At 40.6% G+C, this 17,375-nt stretch overlaps 1 pseudogene; it reads right to left on the bottom strand.

The window, feature by feature from the left end:
• Window positions 1-2,939: 2,939 nt before the first annotated feature.
• LOC132772797 (fructose-1,6-bisphosphatase 1 pseudogene) lies at window positions 2,940-10,074 on the bottom strand (annotated as a pseudogene).
• Between the last annotated feature and the right edge of the window lie 7,301 nt (window positions 10,075-17,375).

The raw sequence follows: 17,375 nt of genomic DNA, 5'->3' as shown, positions 1-17,375 counted from the left end.
TGAAAATTCTAGGTGTTAAACCACAGTACTATATTGTCCCTATATGGCTTGCATTACTCAACTGTGCCATAATTTCCACAGCTATAATGTAAGCAGATAACATTACGTATCTCAAAGAACTGTTGAAGTTCTCATTTAGATTTCCGAACAGCATATTGAGAATTCAGTATGCTTACTGGGATTTTTGTTCATGATGGGTTTAGTGGAGAAAGGCAACACAAATAGTGTTAATGGAATAAATGCCAGGTTCTTAACATGGTATTCAAGGACACTTACTGTAACTGTACTATAGGGCCCTACAAGAATGCTCATTAAAAAAATGTGAGAACTGAGATGCTGTGAAAAACAAAATATTTATCCTCCAAGAACTCCTTGCCGTGGATCATGCACTAGCCGGTATGCTTAGGGCATTTTTAATTGAGTATTAAAAGTCCTTTTGACACATGCTTTATTCTCTCACAGTGAGCCCTAATGACTCCTCTGAGGCACCCTGCAAGCCTCCATTTGAACTAGTGGTGGGGATCGGTTAAAGACAGGAATTTGACCTGAGAGAGTCATGGCTACTTGGGGACTCTTTATTACTCTGTATTACTCAGGGGCTCTTCTGTCAATGGGGCATTTTATTGCTTATTAATGCTCAGGGGGGACGTGATGTTCTCATTACTGTTCATTACTGGACTGTTCTAGCGTGCTGTGTTGGAAAACACCACATCTCTGCACGAACACATGGCTAACTTGCCAGCATTTCTTCCTAACTCAAAACAGCCAAGTTTAGAATTAATGGAAAGCACGGGGTTCTTTACTGGGGTATTTGAATTCTTCTTTCAAAAGCCTTGAGGGTTTTGTAACTGCACAGATCAAATATGTTACATCTGGGCATTTTGGTGCATGTATGGTGAGGGGGGAAAGAAGGGCACTTTCTGTTAATGCAACTCATAAATACCATACAGAAGAGAAAATGGTGACATCACATAAGGGGAACTTAATGACACTAGTAAAAACCATTTTCTGCCATAGTCTGATCTTGCCCCGACTTCGAGACTTCTAAAGAATGGAAAAGGGGGTGGATTACACTTTGTAGGATGATGTACATATAATGAGAAATCAGTAGACATGAAACAAGTGTTTCCTTGAGAGAAAGTGGGCTGTATGTTTTAATTGTCTCCTTGGGTTCTTCACCAACGGCAATCCCTCACTAACTGTCATTTTTTGAACTCTCCCTCTAACTCCCCTCCTTTTTGAACTTAACTCCGCCCCTTCAGAATGTTCAGCTCTGCTCTTCCCAACTGTCATTTTGTCTCCCAACCTGTTGAAATCTTGGGCCTATGCTAATCTGCATATGACCAATCGGCCTCCATATGCAAATAAATCCTGTCCCTGCTGTTGCTATCCTCTCTGTCTCTATTCTTCCCTATCTGCCCCCTGCAAACATAGAGCTATGCACTAAAATTTTACAGAGTAACAAATTCGCTACTACCTCTTTTAACTTTTAATATACATGTCAGCTTATCATTTATTGCCAATTTCCAGGTTTTTAACTCCTTGATGAAGATTAAGAAAGTGTGTGCTTGTCTTATTTCCTTGGGGAGAGCATTCCAGAGTTGGGGGGCCACTACTGAGAAGGCCCTTTTTCTCATCCCCACCAACCTCACTTGTGAGAGGGCCACTCCAACTGATCTTAAGGTCAGCTGCAGCCTCTTCTATCCCCTATATTATTCATCATTAATAACTTTTGATATCTTTAAGCAGCCAGAAGCAGATCATTGGCAGAGATCTGCTGGAGAAGTCACTTCTGGTAAGGTCACCATAGGGCACCCAGTCATGTCATTGCCAGCTCTCAGCAGCTCTGCCTGAGAACTGCTTCTGGCTGGTGAAACAATAGGTTTTTTGGTGTATGGGCACTGGATTGCCCTACATCCAACCCAATCCAATTGTTTACACAGTTTTAGACACCATTTTCCCTGATCCCTTTAGGTAAGATGGAGGACTGTGTCCCATCACCAATGATAAAGTAGGATTCTTCTGTACTTGGAATAAGATGTAGGTGCCATCTAGTTCCTTTCCTGTAAACTGGTGTGGCAAAATGAGCCCAGCTTGGCTCCAGCTATATTCATATATCATATACCTGCATCATGTGCCAAAAGTCTGATGCATTCCAGGAGGATCAACTGAAATTAGATGCCACATTAATCTGTATGAAGTAAGTGATTAAAACTCCATCTATTCCAAGTTTTTCTCCTCCTCTTCACAGTTCTTTGCCTTTGTGCCCTAGTGATCCTTGCTTTTTCACTTTGTCTAAAAATTTTCCCAGGATCAAAAGGCTGACATGAAAGAGAATCATGTTTTTTTTCTCTTCAAGGTTAATTTTTCCCTTTCTGTTCTGGATAAAATCCAGAAAATTCCCAGGATGAAGGAAATTTTGGTACATCAGATCAGATTTGATTCCTCCCCTCAACTTCCAGATGCAATCACAAGAAACCAAATTAGAAGTAATAGCATTTGATTAGGAAAATAAAATATACAAATTTTATGAGTTGTTTGAAACTATTCCTGGTGTGCTGTTGGGAACAAAAGATTCCAACATTTGAAAGAAGAGAGTAAGAATGGGTTAACATCTTAGCTGGACCTGGGACAGATTCTTTTCCACAATGTGTGGCTGTTAGATTAGCAAAGGGTCTGCGTCTTTCTTATAATACACACACACACACACACACACAAACAGTATAGAATAGTAGAAGAATAAAGGAAGAATAGAAAGTATCTTGTCCTGTTTCATTCTTAAAGGGGATGATGGTGTAGTACTTTGGGACAATCTTCTTCAACCCAGTAGCCTCTGTTGGCTTTTGACAATAATTCCCAACATCCCTCAGTCAGCATGGGGATGTTGGGAATGACCATTTACTAAAGCAGAGGTCCGCAGTTTCCTCACACTTCTATGGTCAACAACATCTGAAGGGACACGTCTTTCTAATCCATAAGAACTTCAGAAGATCCTTTCTGAAGACAGTTACAGGTCCATATATTCTAGCATCCTGTTTTATACAGTATAAGTCATAGCTGCTAAAATTTGAACACACAACGTTGTTTACAATTTACTTGGATTTCAGTTCTTTGAGCTTTAATCCAGTTTTAAACAACTTAACCTGAAGTTTTCTCCAAATTCAGATTTTTTGGTGGCATGTGATCAGCCCTTCAAGGATGCATTGCATTGCTATGGAGTTGAGTAGAGGCGTTAGCAGTGGACAGAAAATGTTGGTGGGTGGTGACCTGGGCCACGTGTGATTCTCAAAGAGATTAGGGAGGATGATGGTGTAGTACTTTGGGACAATCTTCTTCAATCCATGTGAGAACATGGATTGTTTACAAACAGACAGTGGAAAGGATAAACTTTTTGTAGTGGGAAGATGGTCAATTGAGTGAGGGACTTATGCTTTCAGCAAGACATGAAAGGACAGGTAGAGGAATGAGGTAATGAAAGTGGGCCAGTTAAGCAGGAGCATCTGCTTAACTGGAAATACATATATTTACATACATGTTAGGGAGGGGGGAAGTGGAGCAGCCATAACTGTATTACCAAAAAGATTGGAGACTGTTGATCACCTCCACACACCAAAGTGATTTTGCCAGGAGGAAATGTGTGGTCACTTATGGTGATTTTACCATGATGTCTGTGGTGTTAATAGAGTAACTGTGGAATCAAAGATTGAGGGTGCAAAAACCTTTTTTATCAGTGTAGGCAAAGCCTAAATATAATTAAATATAATTAACTAAGTAGAATTTCCTGTCCTGACATCAGCCAATAATCTTGACGGCAGCAGCCACTGTGAGCAACAGAGGTCTGTTCTTCAGTTGATCAGGAAGCAGCAAACAAATTTCCACTTTCTTCCAATGAATGATCTCCAGTGTGATGGTCAGAAGCAGGATTTCTCTTGCAATTCCTCCTCACTTACTATCCTTTTATTTTCACAATTATGATTTTAAAGCTTTTAAAGTTGGTTTAAATTAGTGTTTAACTTTATTGCTCATTTAATTGTTTTTAATTGTACACTTTACTGTTTAGCTGCATCTTTTTTTAAAAAACCCCCACACCTAATAAAGCTGCTATCATCAAAGAAACATGTCTCACCAACAGCATCTTCTGACATGACTCCTTCTTTCTCACAGTGTCATTTGGTTGCATTCTGCAAGTTGCTTCTGGTCACTTCTGGTGTGAGAGAATCAGCCGTCTACGAAGACGAACAGACTGTGCTCTGGCATCATGAGATGCAGAGCCAACCTTAAGAAATGGGGCCACAATGTGGAGTCTATGACATGTGAGTGTGGAGAAGAGCCAGCCAGAGAGCACTTATTACCATGCAACCTGAGCCCTGCCACATGCACAATGGAGGACCTTCTTATAGCAACACCAGGGGCACTGCAAGTGGTCAGCTACCAGTCAAAGGACATTTAATATAATGCCAAGTTTTTAAACTTTGTGTTTCTTAAATACATTACAACTGTACCCTTGGTTTGCTTCTGATACAATAAATAAATAAATACAGTGTCATTAAGATGCTAACTTTAAAAATTAGCATGTGATATTGAAGAGAATCAACATGGCTGCATATTCAAAACAATACACAGACTTGCTGCCTTATTTTAAACTATACTTAAGACCTCCCATTTGAATAACTGTGGGAGGTGCAAATGAACCAAGTCAGTGAGTCATTCTGTCTGGTTTGGGTTTTGTCGAAGACTGCTCCTTTTCTTTCTTCAGGCATTATGTGTGTAGCTGGTTGCTATTTGAACCCAAAGATAAATGTATAGTGTGAACCTGATAGTCTGAACCATTTCTCAAAAGAACGGGTGAATAAATAAACAGGTGCATCTATTGCACATTTCTAACTGTGTTGAGAGGTATACACCAGGAAAACGCATTCAGGGTGGTTTATATAGTTAGCAAGTGATAAACAATTCCCAGGACTCTACTACATATACATTGGGATTGTGTGAGTTGTGCATTTATACATATCAAAAGGAAGGAGGAGTCTTACTTAGAAACAATCATGTCACAATTAGCCTTTTTCCTGATGTGCCAGATAGAGTTTTGTTTTGGTTTTTTTTTTTAATTGAGGAACATGCAGATCTTTGCCTGAAAAATCAAGTAGTATGAATCATGATGTTATTTTTATTGCTTTATTCTGTTGACTGTGTCCACAAAACGGAACAATAGTCAAAAATCTCTTGCTTGCCAGAAGATGGCAAAGGAAAACCTTCAGACCTATAACTTCACAAACATAAGAGTAAACAATTATATTGTAAATCTAATGGGTAAACAACTAGAGAAACCCACAATGATCTCTGTTCTACTAGCCTGAAAAAACTCAGACATAGCAATAAAATTTTATTTTCAGTCTTGCAGGATGAAGAGTGCTGGAGCTCCTCCTAATGGTGAAAAGGAAGTCTTGCTAGTTGCATAGAAATTTCAAATGTAAGTGTAGGCATGGCAGGCATTTACCTTTGATTTGCATGCTCTATGGTATGGTTCTCTTTTCTTGGTTTTCATGTGTTCCTATTGTTTCATTATGAATTATTACATTTGGCACACCTTTTCTTTTCTTGAACATCAATATCAAAGGATAGTTGGGATGTCCTGCCAAATTAAGGATTGGCAAAAGGCAGTCCTGGGACCACTTGCAACAGTCTACGTCTGTTTTCACTACTCTTCCTGCTTCTATGTTCCCCAGAACTCCAAATTTCTGGCCAAAACTGGATGAATATCCTCTAATGGAACCTTTATGTATAGGCTGCATGCCCTCCTACACATATAATTAAGCTTGGAAATAGATTAGCAGCCTCTGAGGTTATTTCAGTAAGGAAGCCACATCCTCCCTTTAACCAGACCCAGTCAGCAATCTGGCATTTTAGACCATCTGGAGTTTCACAGCAATTTTGGAGGCACCCCCATATATAGCATGAAACAGTAATCCAGATGAGATATGACTGAGGTGTCAGATCATCCCACAACAAATAAGGGAAAAATAATCCCAGCGATTTCTTCACAAAAAGCAGAAATAAATGTTTAATGTCTGCCCATATCAGATATGAGCTTGAGGAATAAAAGCAGGTTTACGTTCAGAAGCTTTTTCTTCTCATACTAGTACACCTTCCTTAGATCAATCAATAAATACATCCCATGTGTAAAAAGGATAGATTTACATATGAGTCATTTGCAGGAAGTCAATACAATCTCCGTGCCTCCACATAAATGAGCTACATCCAGCCTTGGGTGAATAAAACTTCTTTTTGCTCTCCTTTCTCGTGCACCACCAAATCTGCTCCAAATCTCATCCTTCAGGGCACAGTTGTGAGAGACATGGGCAAAAAAAGGAGGGGAGGGGGTCTGGTCCTCTGGCTGATGGCCAACTCTGGATATAATCCAGAGATGTCCATTTTGCTTGCTTCATAAGTGAGTTATGCTTATAGTGTGTAGTCATTCATGGAGTTTGGAGCTAGACATTTTAGTCCCCCTGTTATGAGTCTGATAGGTTTCTTAAAGATGATAAGGAAAAGATTTTTAAAATCTAGTAGTGCCCAGATGGATGTCAAACAGATCTTTCCCTTCCCACATACATTTTTGTCACTGTGCCCTATCTATCTCACCAGCTGATGTAAAGAACACTGAATTGGGCAAAGACTTGTTTAAGGTAGTTTCCTATGTTCACATGATGCAGCATGTCACAGATAAAAATCAAAACACAACTAGCCAAGGGATATCTGAGTGTGGTCAAGCCAGGAAGAAAGCACAAGCTACAATGGCTTCAAACTACAAGAGAGGAGATTCCATCTGGACATGAGGAAGAACTTCCTGACTGTGAGAGCCGTTCAGCAGTGGAACTCTCTGCCCCGGAGTGTGGTGGAGGCTCCTTCTTTGGAAACTTTTAAACAGAGGCAGGATGGCCATCTGTCGGGGGTGATTTGAATGCAATATTCCTGCTTCTTGGCAGGGGGTTGGACTGTATGGCCCATGAGGTCTCTTCCAACTCTTTGATTCTATAATTCTAAGTGGCTGCAGCAGTTTGTTTTTGCTTTGGCCTAAATCTACAGGGAAGGGCAAGTTTCTGCCCACTCATCTTTTATCTCTATTACTGAATTGATAAGAGTTCAAAGCAGTTTTGCACTTTGGACTCAGTTTGCAGCAACTAAAAGAAGCTGAGGACAAAGAGGGGAGAAAAGAGAATAACTGTAACATTTTAGAAGTAGCGGAAAAAATGAAATGAGAGAGGATTAAGTGGGATTGTCCCTGTCAAATTGGACCAGTTGGAGGTTGTATGAACATCACTTAGAATGGTATCTAATTTAGCATACACTGAAACTGGGCCCTTTCATTTCTGACCATTCCTGTTTGTTTATGCTTCAGTAGCAGCTGATAAGGAACACCTCTGGTTCAGTTGTGGACAATCAGAACAGTTAATATTGGCCTAGGCAGATAAATGGTCTGGCCTGGTGTAAAGCAAATGGAGATGTTGTGGCGTTGTAGTGGTACACTTTGTAATGCAGTGCAGTCTCCCAAGGAAAGTTCAAAAATACAGGCATGCTAAAGCAGTTGACTGGGTTGGCCAGATGGCCTCCTCTCACAACATATTGCTGCTCAGAAATCCTTCTTTCCCTTTCCCATTGTAAGCATTGCAGCTAAGGGAAGTAGGAATTCTGAGCAGATGGCTAGGAATATATATATATATTTACTCACAAATTGCTTGGTTCCACTGTGGATAGGGTACTACCACAGCAATGGGTACTCAAGATATTCCTCTGCTGGTACTCAAGGACTGGTTTCTTCCCTCAGTCGAAAAGACTGAGGGAGCACAACATCCTCAGAAAACCCTGTGTTAGTGTCACCTTAGGGTCACTGAATGTTGGAAAGTACTTGAATGCACACAACAACAATAGCTCAGAGACTATTGTGCTATTTTCTGGGCCTTTTAGTTTTGGGCAGAACAGCTGAAGATCAACTGAAGGTTGCAAGGGTTGCTTTTTATCTAGTGAATGCTTTTCTTCTTTATGGAAAATTCTCTTCCAGGACTACAAGATTATTTGGTAGATCTGCTTGTACAATTCCACCTACACACTGTCCTACATAGCAATTAAGGCTCAGATCTGTTGATCTCCTGCCTCTCTCCGTCTGGACGGGCCCCAAGATTGTTTCAGCAGTTTTAGATCATTCAGGCAAGCCCATCTCGTGCCTGGATTACACACCTCATTGTAATGCATGCAATAGAGCTACCCAAAACCTAAAGCCTTTATGGGCTGATGTGTGTTATATCCTGTCTCTGTAATGTGCAAAATAGCCTAGTTGGAGGCTGTGGGAGAAGGAGCGGGGGAGAGGGGTCTGTTTGAAGTTGGGGATGGATGGATGGCTAGCGCTTCATATATTGTTCCCTGGTGAGGATTTGGACTTGACATCAAACCCCTATTACTGCAGCCCCCTGATATGGACAGATGTTGAACTGCAGCTCAAAGGAAGTCCAAAATCCTTCCTTAGGAAATATTTGGCTGGGAAACTAAAGAAAATATTGTGGAAGAAAAGGAAATAAAAAAGTCCACTAAAGAAGATTTATCTGTATCTCAAAATGCTTATGTAGCCCACCTCCTAACTTCCTACCCCAAGTGTAAGGAGCTCTCTGCTTTACTAGGAGAGCAAACATTGTTTGAGTTAATGGGCAACAATTTTGAACAGGGTTAAACTTTAGAAATCTAATTTGGCACTTTTAGTACAGGCAGTCTCTGGGTTACTAACTTTTGACTTACAAATGACTCATAGTCATACTCATAGGGGGTAACACAACAGGAAGTGAGAGAAATCAACCCCTTGAAAGCGACATTCACTCCTGAAAGAGTTATCATCAGGAAAAGACGTCTTCACTGAAGTTTTATCATCAGGACAGGCCTGTAGCCAGGATTTTGATTCGGGGGGGGGGGGGGCTGAGTCTGAGTGGAAGAGGGTCTACCCTAGCAAACCTTTTGCATCGTTACCCCAATGCCCCCATGCATATGAGATATATTGAGCATGGTGATCAGATCACGATATGAATAAAGATAACAGTCTAAATAATGTACCAGTAAGGCCTTTTTGCAGACCACCATGCCTACATCAGGAGAACCCAAAACAATACACACATGCTGGTGAATGTTCTCAGGCACAATGTCCAGGACTGACTCCTTGCCTGTAGTCGCCAACCCTCCAGCCTTCTCCATGATGAAAGCCATGGAGTTGCATTTGTACAAGAGCCTCAGCTTTCCCTTAGAACCCTTTGAATTGGCTGGATACAAAAAGATTCCTCCTTAGGCCAGCGTACGATGCACATCAGCAACCATAGAACCCATATGGGGAGCTACCATCCTGAGGAAATATCTTCTGCTTAAGGTATTCTGTGACAGCAGGATCAAAGTATGCAGTATATCCCTAATTGAGGCTGAAGATGATTCCTTTTTTCTTTATTTTTACTTTTTTTTTTGACCAAACTGAATTCTCTAATTGCCAGATCCAGCATAAAGCAGTTGACACCACATTACAAAGCCAAGACAAACATGGGGGCACTGCAATAGAGGGCATAGCCAGAGGCTACAATATTGTGACTGGGCTGCAGAGCATCTTTCTCAGAAGGTGCACCAGGAGAAACCTTTCTATTGATAACAAAAATGGTTCCAATAGAAAAAAGGCAGTCAATAGAAGAGCCATCAAGCAGATTCATGCAGACTATGTATTTGCTTTGTTTATCTTCTTCTGCTATGATTGCATTTGGGTTTTCTTCTGACACAAGTTGTGAAAGATGACTTGAGCAGGTTGATTACCATGTCATTGGAAATGACATCTAATTTATTTACTTGATCTCCTGTCATATCGGTAGAACCAGCTATCCCATAAAGGTTGGCGATGCCCGCCTTGTGCACGGCAGTGGAGATGGCCTTGATGGTGGTGCAGAGGGATTTGAGCAGCTGGGTCAACTCCCTGGTGCCCTTGGTCTTGCACCCTTCCTCCATCATGAAGCAGGTCAGCATGGGCACATTGGTGTCGAAGGTGGAGTGGTTGGTCATGGTGACCAAGGAGTGGGAACTGCAGCCCGAGTCCAGACCATGGAGACTGAAGCTTTATCACCAATCCTTGTTTATACAACAAGCCAAATTTTTCAAAATCCAATTACCACGAGACAAAAAGTGAGGTGAAATCTCAACAGGAGCACAGACAGCAAAACAAACACCACAGAGCTGTTAACCTTTCCCTGTGATATTCAAAACCTATAACAGAGTTACACTTAAAATATGTTCCTGTTCCAACTTATGTACACAATCAACTTAAGAACAAACCTACAGAACCTATCTTGTTCATAACTTGGGAGTTGCCTGTATAGTATTCAGAATACAGGAACTCTGCTGAATCAGTGCAATCAGAACTTTTAGTTCAGCATTCTGTTTCCCACAGGAGCCAATAAGATTTCTTGGAGATGCCCAGTAAAAGGACATGATGTCAAAAAACCCCTTCCCCACCCCCCCCCCACCCCCCGTGACTAATACTTGGGTGTTGGAGATATGAGGAAATCATGAGGAAGGGAAACAGAATCGAGTGTCATGGAGGAAGATGAAGAGACAGGAAATACAAAAAGAGTTTGGATAGATACTTTTTTTGAGATTTCATTGTCTGGATGGATGTCTCCATACATAGGCCCAGAGAGCCTATCTTCCTTAAATGCTTCTGGACCATCTAAAAAGCAGATATTCTACCTTTTCAAATCTTGCTGACCTAATATTTGCCTAATATTTACAGAAATATGATGGTATATATTTTTTGCGAACAAACCACTTTTTGGGAAAGAGTGACAATAAGGAATTCGAGGAATATTCGTTAGATAGAGCAAAATGGCAATGGAGACTAGAAACAGCAAATTTCTGGATGACCTCTCCATTGCTGGCTTACCTCTCTCTCTTCCCTCACCTGATGCCTGTGCTGCATCTTACTTACTTATGTCTTGTACTGCTTTAGTGTTTTTGTGGGTAGGGAGCTAAATAAACATTGTACAATGGGTGAGCTCAAGCCACCAGTGCCCATTTCATAAACAATTGTACAATTGTGAGAGTTAACAAAACAATGCTTATGTATATTCTTGTTGTTGTTATTATGTGTCTTAAAATCAATTCAAACTTATGGTGATCCAAGTTTCGGGGTTGATGTTGTTTTTTGACACATTTTATTCAAAGGAAGTTTGTCTTTGCCTTCCTTTTAAGCTAAAAGGAGAAGAGGTCACTTGCTGAAGGTCACCTATTGGGTTTCAATGGTGGAATGTGAATTTGAACCCTTGTCTCCCAGAATCCAACTGTTACACCAACTGGCTATTTACACTACTAAAAAGATACACTGGGTCTTGGCCCTTATAACTGGTGCCCCAAAATGAGGTCCAATTTAGATTAATCTACCAACTGCATCCTGCTATGGGTCAGTCCTATCAACCACTTACCTACAGGAATTCAGGCACTATACCTTCTAATCAAATGCATCCAATGCCTGTATTGTCTAGACAGGGCACCCATGGAGATTTCTCAGAAATTTCCATTACTGTAAAATTCAGTAGCTAGACTGACAATGGGAATATTCTGTGTGTATGGATATGCCTTCAAGTCAGCTGTCAACTTATAATGACCCCATGAATTTCATAGCATTTCCTTAGGCAAGGAATATTCAGAGATAGCTTTGCCAGTTCCTTCTTCTGAATTATAGTCTATAGCACCTGATATTCATTGGTATTCAAGTGCTAACAAGAGATGACCCTGCTTCATTTCCAGTATCAGATAGAATCTGGTGTAATTAGGTTATTTAGTCCCTGGGAAAATCTTACAAAGACCATGAAGCACCAGCTCTAAAGAAATTGCACCTCAATTGCAATCAGAATCAAAATAATCAATATGTTGACAGCATTAAACCCAAATGTCTAGCAGAATAGATAATATAGGGAATGCATACTCTAATGCTGGATTCAGTATTTTTCAGTCAATACATGAACAGACATAGTGACACATTAAAGACAGGGCAAAGATGTAACACATGGACTGAATTGAATATTCACAGAAACATGGAAAACTAACTTGGAAAATGAACCTTTCTGAGTGATGTTTTTGAATATTTTTGAATATTCAAAATGTGACTTCTATTTTAATTATTTGCAGTTATATTGTCCTGTTGCTCCCTTCATTCTTTTGGGCACACATGCTTGTAAACAAACACATGCATGGAATTTTGCAGGGATAGCCCCAATTAATCCTCTGTTGCTTTTAAAATGCCTTGGTTTCTCTTTTCCTCCCATTTCCCCCCTTTGTCCTCAACTTACTTCAGTTGCTGCAAACTGAGTTCAAACTGCAAAAGATGTTTATAGTCAATTCACTCATCAGGAGGGAGAAAATTTGCAGAATTAGTCCAATACAAACTGCTACAAGCCTGTCCTATCTTGTGTGTTCCTCACAATTTATAAGTTTTGCTATCTTGACCACACGTCTTGATTTTGGAAGGCAAGGAATTGTGCAACCCTCCAGATGTTGTCATATTGCAGTTTCCAATAGACCTAGCCAGAAGAGCCAAGAATGCTGGGAGTTGGACACATCCAGAGGGCTAATAGTCCCTTCTCTCCTTTAAACCATAATAGCCATAATAAAAATGATGGGTTATAATCCATACTACAGAAGTTCTCAGTTTGTAACGGGCTACCCTGCCCCTGCATTTCACCATATGGAGAAGAGTATTCTCTACTATGAGATTTACATCACTTTTTATAACCCAATGGGGTTGCTCTACATTAACACAGCAGTTCATGTTTGAGACATATCAGCACAGAGAATCTTACTCTGTTTCCTTTCTTAGGCAAACAGATGTCTAGTGAGAATTTATCTTTGCCTCCATAATAGTTTATGGTTTTCCTGCCCCCAAAAGGTCTCTATGGGCCCCATTTTGAAAACCACTTTTGGAGCGGAAACTAGAGGAAAACTGAATGAGAATTATGACTGCACTCCGTCTATTATTAAATTACCACTTTTGCTTACTACTGCCTGTTATGAAATTATTGGCTGAGCCCCAAAGAACCATGCAGTGAGCCCAAGGGAGCCCTGGACTTGTTTTTTCCTCCTACAGCAGCCCTTATGAAACCTGTCACAAAAGCAGTTTGTGACATGAAGTACTAATTCAGTCAAAGTTGGCCATACCTTAAGGTTAAATTTTTTACTCTGAGCATATCTAGCCCTGGAGATTCCTCAATTCTATTCTAGTCATTGCTTTGGGTGCTTTTTGCTCAGAAATCTCCTGCTAGCAGGACCTCTCAACCTCTGAGAATGCCTGCCATAGATGTGGGCAAAACATCAGGAGATAATGCTTCCGGAACATGGCCATACAGCCCAGAAAATTCACAGCAACCCAACAATGTTATATGGCTGACATCAGATTTGAGGAAGTCTTGAAAAGTCAACAAGTAGTAACTTATTTAATTTATTACTGCTATATTTTACTCCCACTAGAGATACGGCACTCGTAGGGCTTTCTGTCTTAGGTGCCAAAAGATAACAGCCAGTCCTGAGTAGTGTGCACTTTGAGTAGGAATGGGGGCGAGGGGTTGCTACTTGCTTCTTAAGCATCAAAGTATCTTGGAGCTGACATGGAAAAATGCAAACCTAGCTCAACATTCAAGGGCATCTCTTATTCCAGTGCACCTCTTCCTCTATGGCTGAGTCCTGACAGGCTTCCATGGTAGCAACAAATTACTATTACCATCTGGCAGGAAATTACCATAGGGTAGCAAGAAGAGCAGATGGGCAGCTGAAAATTATCATTTAGATTTCCTGGGGCATTTTGGAATATTAACATTATACAAGCAGACAGGACATCTTAGTCCCCGAGAGTCAGGTTTTGTTGTAGAATTTGCACAAAACCAGACTTGCCTGGTAAGTGTTTTACAACATTGTCCCCTAAAGAGTTTAAACTCATATCCCCAAGTTTTAGTCAGGTACAGTCATTTTTTAAATGCCAAAACAGCTCGGAAGAATACTGTTCATCATATGTCCCACTTAGCCCCATGTGAAGTGGGACAAAAAAAGTGTCCTGTGTTTTTGGGGATTGCAACATAAAATGTGTGTCTGGGCTCAGATATGAAACAACCCCTCCTGCTGCTCAAGGTTGGGAAGGCAAAACATTCATGCAGACTTTATCATATTGATGAAGGACCAAGCTGAGAACTGATGTCATGTGAGACAGAGTTAAGAGGCCCTAATGCAGACAGTCACCATACAGCAGCCATAGATATAATTTAGATCTCTGAGGACAAAGAAAAATGGAACCCCTATTACAGAAGCTTTTGAATTGTTCTCACTGAAAGTAATATCTGCAAAACAAAGACAGGCCCCAAAGGTTTTCAGGATATAGAAGAAGATGAACCCTACCAAGGTCAAATTGGGGAAGCTATTGAGCTAAAGGCACACACTGACCTACTGCTCCTGGCAGAGGCATATCATGGACAGCATGAAGACTTGAAGACTTGAAAGAACTGAAACATCCACTCTCAGCATCCTGCCATTTTAGAGTACAGAGGCACTCAAAAAGATTTCATTCACTTACCAGGTACCTGCATTTTAATTACATAGAAACAGGAGCTATGTGCAGAATCCCTGATAAACGAGTCATTTTTCAGCATGTGAGGACTTGCAAGATTTGATTTTTTAATCCCAAAGAGCCATCTAGTGGCAGTTTTGAAAAACAGTGCTTTTTATGGTTATGATCGGATGTTGTCTTAGTGGAGCTGGAATAACTGGTTGCATTAAATATGGAAAGTGCACACACAGCCATCTTTCACTTGATATCTAGGGGAAAGGGTTTGTGCAATGCCCAGCTCCTTGAGTTTGCTTTGTTTTAGGAGACAGTTGCAATGGTTTGCTGTGAGTTTTCCGGGCTGTATGGCCATGTTCCAGAAGCATTCTCTCCTGACATTTTACCCACATCTATGGCAGGCATCCTCAGAGGTTGTGAGGTCTGTTGGAAATTAGGTAAGAGAGGTTTATGTATCTGTGGAATGTCCAGGGTGGGGAAAAGAACTTGTCTGCTTGAGGCAAATGTGAATGTTGCTGTCTTGTAAAGCCATCTTTCCCATTGATACTACTTCCATTTCAGTACTAGCAAGACACCACGGTGGCCTTGAATGGACAAAGCAGCATCTCTTTCTCAAATAACCCCTTTGGTCACCTGTATTTGATTTGTCATCAAGTAAAACCTTGAGCAAGCTATTGATTACAATGAAAACAAATCTTCCACTTGGTAACTAAAGCTTCACTTTATCACTGGGGTACTACACTAAACGATTGCATAGGAAGTCGGACAGCAGGAGGCATGTGTAACCATTATCTGACGAGCTGTACAGAATCTGTCTGGAAAACAAAGTTCCAAGCTCAGTTTCTCCTAAAATGTGTGTTCCTTGCTCCAGGGAGTATTCTGATGCTTTCTGAGCTTTTAATTCAAAGACTGTATATGAAATAGTTGCCAATTTTTCTTACAATCCTTCCTGCATTCAATCCCAACCCACACTTATTTAGTAAAGTCTCATGACAAATGGGAGCTCCTGTTACCATCTGGACAAATACAGCAATTTCACCCATCATATACAAAAGTATAAAGCAAGAATATCCCAGGCTCTAAAAGCCAGTTCACAGCTGGTTTGCATTGGAGTGGAGACCCAAGTGTCTCTTTGTTCACATTAACATCAGTTATATCAGGCGCAGTGCTGGTTTCCATGTCGGTGGGACAATAAACACACTCCAGTTTAGTCCACACTTTAAAGGAGCTATTTAAACTACTGACTGTATTTCAGGGATTGAAGTTCCCCATCATAAGTACAGATATGGCTCTGCAGATACCCTAGGCTGCCAAAAATACAAATAAATGGGTTCAAGAGCAAATCAAACTAAATGCCAACATGGCTAAACCGAGGCCCCTTCTTCCTATACGCCAACATGGCTAAACCAAAGCCCCTTATGCACCGCCATATAAAATCCAGATTATCTGCTTTGAACTGGATTATATGACAGTATAGACTCAGGGGGCTTCCAGACAGCACCAAATTGTGGGTTTTCTAATGGGGGCAAAAAAATGTGGGATCTGAGAGCATGTCCGTAGACAGGCTTGAAGATCTTGGAATTTCTGCCTCCGATGTCCATACAGTTGGCTTTGTCCTGGGTTTTAGAAGCCTGCAAAATGTCCGTCGGAAATTCCAGCGTTTTTTTTTAATTAAATGCGCTGATGTGGATAGGCACATAGCTGGTACAACTTTTGTTCCCGGGTTTTAAATGTCGGTTCCTGATTGGTTCTATAGTAAAAACATGGGGAAAGTTGATTACAGGGCATAGCACAAAATTGATGTTTCTGGAGTACAACAACTACTAACTGCTTTCACAATATGGACTACACCATTAAACAAGAACTCACACTTTCAAACCAGGAACAGAATTTTGTCATTATTATCATTATTCAGAGACTGCATTGCTATCTATCAATTCAGCTTTGGTGGTGCATTTGTGCCTGGAAGAATGGGGTGATGTTCCTGGGTTATTAATGTCAGTTCTTCATGGGTTCTATTGTAAAAATATGGGGAAAGTTTAGTAAATGGCAAAAACTTTGTTGTTGCATCCATTCATTTAACCATGTCCCTCCTGCAACAACAAAGTTTCTGCTGATTAATCAGCTTTCCCAATGTTAAATGGGTTGATGACAGATGATGTCCCTCTTCCAAGGACAAAGTTTTCACCATTTAATAAACTTTTACCTTGCTTTTATAATAGAACCAACAAGAAACCAACATTTATAACCCAGGAAAAAACCAACATAAAAAATCAATAATTTCTGAGTGCAGGGACATAATGAGATGCAAATATACGCATCTTCCAGCCAGAATTGGGATATTTATGCAACTTTAAATTTTGCATTTTTTGTGCTTTGTAGCGATTCCTTCCATGTTTTCAGCTGATGTCATCTAGCCACCCTCCATTTAGAACCAAAAACTCCTGGGATAAAGGCACTGTGTTAATGGGTCCTAAGATATCAAGGCAGATGTGGATCATCTGCCTTGATAATCTCGATTATATGTCAGCGTAGAAGGACTCTGAGACTGTTGTATGTTGGACATATCATGAGAAGACACAAAAATGCTGCATAAAAAGAGTTCATTGTCAAACAGTTGCTTCTACGTCTGGTCAAGATGAACTCTAATTATTTGTGCACTTGGCCACTTCCTCCCAATTCATAATTTTCTCTTCCTAAGAAAAAAAACCCAAAAGAAAACAAATTAAAAGGTAAGGTACAGGGGTCATTTTCTTCCTCCTGG

Source organism: Anolis sagrei, chromosome 4, assembly GCF_037176765.1.
Source record: "Anolis sagrei isolate rAnoSag1 chromosome 4, rAnoSag1.mat, whole genome shotgun sequence".
NCBI classification, from domain to species: Eukaryota; Metazoa; Chordata; class Lepidosauria; order Squamata; family Dactyloidae; genus Anolis; species Anolis sagrei.
This window is presented reverse-complemented; position numbering and strand designations above follow the sequence as displayed.